We start from the raw sequence: 6,000 nt of genomic DNA, 5'->3' as shown, positions 1-6,000 counted from the left end.
TATTGCAGCTATGACGATGAAAACGTCCGCGATGTCGCAGCAAGCGGGCGTGTCTCGGTGAACGTCTGGGGTGCAATAACCTACGCCGGTCTGGGTCCGCTCTTCCGCATCCCAGGGAGGCTCACGGCCGAAGTCTACAATGAGATCGTCGACACTGTTCTCCTTCCTTTCGCCGTGAATGGACCTTTCCCTGACGGGTGTTTTTATTTCCAACACGACGGCTGCCCTGTTCACACTGCATCCTCACTGCAGGAAAATCTGAACAAGTCTGGAATTGCACAGCTCCTCTGGCCGCCAAAGAGCCCCGACCTGAACATAATTGAAAATGTTTGGGGTTTAATGAAGGCACGGTTGGCTCGCTCCACCTTGACGAACATTGACGCAGACACTCTGTGGGCAGCCGTTGAGAGGGAGTGGAATGTCCTCCGACAGGACCCAGAACTGGCAGAATCTCTGTTCGCTTCTATCACGAAAAGGATAAAGGACGTGAAAGAAAGAAAGGGCGCCGCGTTGAAGTATTAGGACCGAGGTCAAAGGGTTAGGCCTGGGATAATGCATAAGAAGCATTAGTCTCTTTTGGAAGCCAATAAAGAAGGGTTGAAATGAATTTGCGCCTAATGAACATTAATGGGTAAGCATCAATGACACGGCCATTTTCAGAGGCAGTTCGTTGCTTAGCCCTCTCCCTATACGATGCCACTGACGTCGAAAGTGAAGTAATTCTTTACATAACCATGACTGAAATTCGCAGCACCATTTAGAGACCATAGCAGCCTGAAGAGATATCGAAACGGTTAGCGTTTGTCAAATTCAAACGCCTTAGTGACTGTCGTTCCTCGTTTGTCTCTTATTTGTGACCCGCTGCTCTGGCTTGGCGGCAGCACACATTCTAATCGCGACCTCATTGTCTGATCTCGGCCTCAGGGACCAGCTTGCACATGTGGATCCTTTCATCGGTGATGATTTCCCTCTGCTTCGCACGTGTGTAACAACAGAGCTTTGAAGGGAACGGGAGCGCTCATCCTGTGGTCGCTCCTTGCAACAGTCATAATAAGATGGGTCGTGCTGTAGTCATAAACACAAGAAAATCGTGATGCGCCGGGACAATCGGACAGCTCTCGACGACCGCACATAAAACATTCATTCTTAAAATGTTTAGGGCATACCTGGTTACAATATTTCGTCATAGTACAATTGGCGGCGCGAAAGCTAGGAAAAATAATAGAGATATCGAGCATATTATCCAGACTGGAGTTTATACTTCCCGCGTCCTTCGTCGTTTTCTTTGGTTGGAGCCTTCGCAAATAAAATAAAGAAACAGTAGAGGGAGGCCGCACATAACCGACGCATCGCGGGCTTAAGCTAATGTTCTTGGTCACCCATTCTTCCTGTCCCAGCAACAATGGCGTTACATAGGCTAGATACAGCTTCGTAACGTCCAATTTCAGATAATACCGTAGAATACGTCGTGCGCACTACGACCACTGCCTGTTCGCAGAACCAAAAAAATAAAAAATAAGACTGATAGCCCAGCAGGGAGTGACGGCTGCTGAAGGAACAGCAAAAAGAGTGAGGGAAGCAGGCCTGATACCACCCTTGCCTCGGCAGAGAATTCTGGGCCATGGCGCTGTTCGCGTTCCCGGTCGGCGCTCGCGCGATAACCTTCAAATCGCGCTCGACTGTACGTGAACGGGTCCAGACAGTCATACTGACGCTTGCTGCCGCTGGATGCAATGGCACAGGCTGCTGCTGCCGCCGCCATGTTCCCGAGATGAACTCGGAGGGGGTTCAGCGATGTACGAGTTTTGCACGAGCTTGCCTGTCAATCAAAACCAGAGGTCACGCCCCACGCTTGGCTTGTACCCCTTGTGCGCACAGCCACCACGGTTGGGCCACGCCCAACATATTTTTCCGCAACAGCGACGTGCCGAGCTGAGAGGTGTAAACAATCTTGACCGCCGACATAAAACACGCACAACGCACTGTCATCGTTGATGTACTGAGCACCACTGTCAAAAACAAAGCATTGACTGTCGCTGGCTTATGCCTATATCGTCTCGGGCTGGGATGGCCCCACAACACGGTTTCATTGCCTGCATTGTGACGACGTAGCGCACAGTAAATAATTATCGGCACGTCATTGTATCTGCTTGCAAGGCGTCGATGCGACGGGGTGGACAATGATGCTGCGGAGTGCGTATCGCAGCAGTCGTTTGAGATGGCTGCTCTGTCGTCGGTGATGTATCGGAGCGACAGCGGCGCAAACACGACCAGCGTCCGAGAATCGCTCGCTTTGCGAGACCCAGTGCAATGGAATTTCTTCATCACAAGCACTGAGCACTCAACAGTTCCAACACCTTTCTCCATTCGAAGTCTCATTTCATAAATGCACATAAGAGACCTCACCTGTCAAAATGCGATTGCTGCGGTGTCATTACAATATCCATCTGAGATCACTGCTGGCTCCAGCAGTGGTAATCCGCAAGCACCTAAGAGTGCACACCACACTCAAATACTGCGTACGTGTGCTCAGAGGCACCTTCACTGGGCCAGCGATGACAAGCGATGAATTGTGTCGCTGGGAAGCACGCACGTCTTCACAATGCATCGCACAGGCTTCGCGCACAAAGATAAACTGGTACATTTTGGCTGTACTGCGTCACTATGGACCCTAAAATAACGTACCGTCATTTTGCAGTGACAGCCGTTGCTCTCGTATCAGACTAGTATGTCGTTTTTAGTTGGTGAAGCGGCGGCCTTAATAGCCTACTGAAGCGCCTGCGACGAACAGCCGTACCACGGCGCTGCGTTTCTATTGCCCTAATAGGGAAAGAGTGGTCATGACTGGCTTTATTTGGAATAGCACTGCAGCGCCCCTATGCGACTGCTCACCGTATGAACTCCATCGTGCGAGCGACCCTGTTCAATGCATCCGCCCAGAACACCTATATACACTTAGAGAAGGGAACCTGTGCCTTCCACAGTGCATCGAAAACAAGAGTAGCGGTGGCGTTGCGAACTCAACTACGCAACCGAGAGATGGCGCTTGCACTATCATCATCATCATCATCATTACGTAGTGAGCAATATGGCCGCTACGGTAGCGGCTGCTGGGGTTCGTTGTGCTGCTCACTCGCTGGTTTTGGGTGTGTTGCTACCGCTTTCGGAGCGGTGTTCGTGTGTACGATACCCTAAAATGACTATCGATACCTTTACTATATCGCCAGGTGACCGAGAGGACTCAGCTGGCAAAAAAACATGTGAGACAAGTAAGCTTACATTGTTTATTCTCAATCGTGAATGAAGCAGTAAATGACCACAATTTTCGTACATGTCAGGTGAAGCTAATGGTGTCAGTTACTTTGTTTACAACATACAGAAACACAGATAGTAATCTATTTAACGGAATTGAAAGCTGAAATCGAGCGAAGTTCTTTTAACGCGTTTGGCGTGCCACTAAAGCAAGGACAATGATATTGTGCTCCCCTACGGTAGTACTGGTGTTGCATACAGTGTTTTTTGACGTGTTCCATACTATATGTATGTTGTCTGCCTTCGACAATTCCAGCTAGATTAAAAACAATAAACATAAGTGCTCAGAAAACATGTACTGTCAGTAAGGTAAGCTCGAGCTGCAATGTCGCATTGTTTTCTTAACACATTGGCGATAGGCGCGAAGTCTAGGGGGGAAAAAAAAACGTTGTGCTAAATTTTAGATCACATATTTTGCGTTCTTGATATTTATACTGCACATTTAGTATTCAGCTGCAGCAGTAAAGGCTTTGACACAAGTGGAGTACTCGTAGGTAGGCAATGAACGTTATGGAGACGACAGTGCTTACAAGCACCTCTGCCAATATTGTATGTAAACAAGGGCACTAAATAAACATATAAGTATGCCCAATTATTGCTCACGGATCCTCGTAAAATGCAATGTATGGTGTCATGTTGAAAAAAAAAAAACATCTTGGTTTGCGTGTTAAAACAATGCAAAAAGGTTACGAGGAGATGAACACGTCAGTTGAGTAACAGAGGTGAGCAAGGGAAGCCTGAGGCTGCAGCCAACGTTTCAAAAATCAAACATATTTGTGAGGGCGGTGATGAAGATGAGTTCCCATGCTGAGGCTTCCCTTGCTCGTCCACTGTTGATCGGCTGAATGTTGAGCCAAACTTCGAGTATATGTCAAAATTTTTTGTGAACACACAAAAGGTATGTGATCTGCTGTTTGAAGAGAAAGAAAAATTGATTTTATTTGTTCGTCATGATTGAGAAGTGTGGAGCAGGCCAGTTGTGTGAAGTTGCCTGTTCTAGCCATTTTTACGGTGCAATGCAAGCCTAGTTACTGATTTTTGCAAATGAAAAATGCAGTATCCAGATATAATTGTGACCCTATCACTTACCATCTTAACAATGGTCCCTCAGATTTCATTATGTCCTATAAATATATTGGTGTACACATTACAAATAACTTAAATTGGATAAATATAGAGTATGTCATTAACAATGCAATTCACCTGCTCGGGTACTTACAGTGCAACTTTTCCAAAGCGCTGTCTACTTTAAAACTACGCCTTTACAAGACGCTAATATGCTCAAAACTTCAATATGCATCTGCAATATGGGATCCCAGTCGCGTTAATCTTACTACTTCATTTGAACTAGTACAAAATAACTCTGCTCATTTTATTTTTCTAATTATAACTGTACCGCGAATATAACCTTAATGAAGCTAACCAGCACTTATTCCTCTAGCTAGTCGCCATGATTCGCTATTTAATAAAATTTTCCGTCATACCACACTTCACGACGACTTCATACCGCGCTTCAAGTACATTTCAAACTGTATCGATCATCACAGTAACGCAGGGACTGATTCTTGCTGCACGAAGCCTTTCTTTCAATCTTTCATCCCCCGTACATCTCAAGAATGGAACTACCTTCATCAAATTTCGTAGCCATCATCGATAACAAATTTTTTTTGCAAAACATTAGCTCACATTGTATAATCAGGAGAATCATTGTATTACCAAAACTCACTGCTCTTAGTTGTTTTGCTCTACGGCTTTGTAACCACTCCCCTCTTTAATGGCATACGGCCCTGAGCGCAATTTAAATAAAAAATAGAATAATAAAGTGAAGAGTGACTGCCAGAGTTTCAGTGAACATGAAGCATCATTTCCTCAAAAATTGCACTGAGCAGTTTTGAAGGCTTTAAAATTCTTTGCAGTGTCGTGTAACAAATTAACGCTATGAAGGCGGATGTGATACTTGTTGGTAATGCCCGTCAACCTGATTTTCAAATAGCAGATGACAGAATTTGTGCATTACCAAGTGTGAGCTTGCTACATGACGAGAAAACAAACAAGTTGGGACTCAACTTGTTACTTCTCCGATTGTCATAACATGCACTTAAAATCAAGCAAGCTTGTATGTCAAATTTTAGCATTCCCGCTCGGTACGATACAAAACTGTAGACTGTTACTTTCCGGATAGGGCTCACAGCCCTCTATTTGGTAAACTTGCAAACATTTCATGGTGAGGCACATAGTTCAAGAGGACCTGTTGTCATTATGGCGTCCTCTGAGCTTCTTATGGCTTGGCGTGGGCAGCTTGCAAACCAAAAATCTCTCTTGTCATTCTTCCTGAAAAGAGAAATCATGAAGCCATGACGAACATGCAAGCAAAAAAATGGCGAAACAAGAGTTTTTCCAATAAATGAACAAATCACAGTTCTAGTTGAAGCTTTCAGAAACATACCTTGCGAGGATTCTCGGTCTGTGGTGAAACATTCACTGGTGACTTGTACGTCCAGAGACAATAGAGTCCAAAGTGGGGATCAAATATGAGCAGCATCTTGGAGGCTGGAGGGAAAAGAAGAAAGCCTCAGTTACTATGGTGGAAGCGTGGGTGAGTTTGTGATTTATGTATGACAAAGAAGAGTGCACAAAACGCTCCATGACAGAAAACATACACACACAACACTGTCCTGAGTGTGCACT

Source organism: Dermacentor andersoni, chromosome 8 (assembly GCF_023375885.2).
Source record: "Dermacentor andersoni chromosome 8, qqDerAnde1_hic_scaffold, whole genome shotgun sequence".
Classification (NCBI taxonomy): Eukaryota; Metazoa; Arthropoda; class Arachnida; order Ixodida; family Ixodidae; genus Dermacentor; species Dermacentor andersoni.
The sequence above is the reverse complement of the archived record's forward strand: the minus strand, read 5'-3'. Positions refer to the sequence as shown.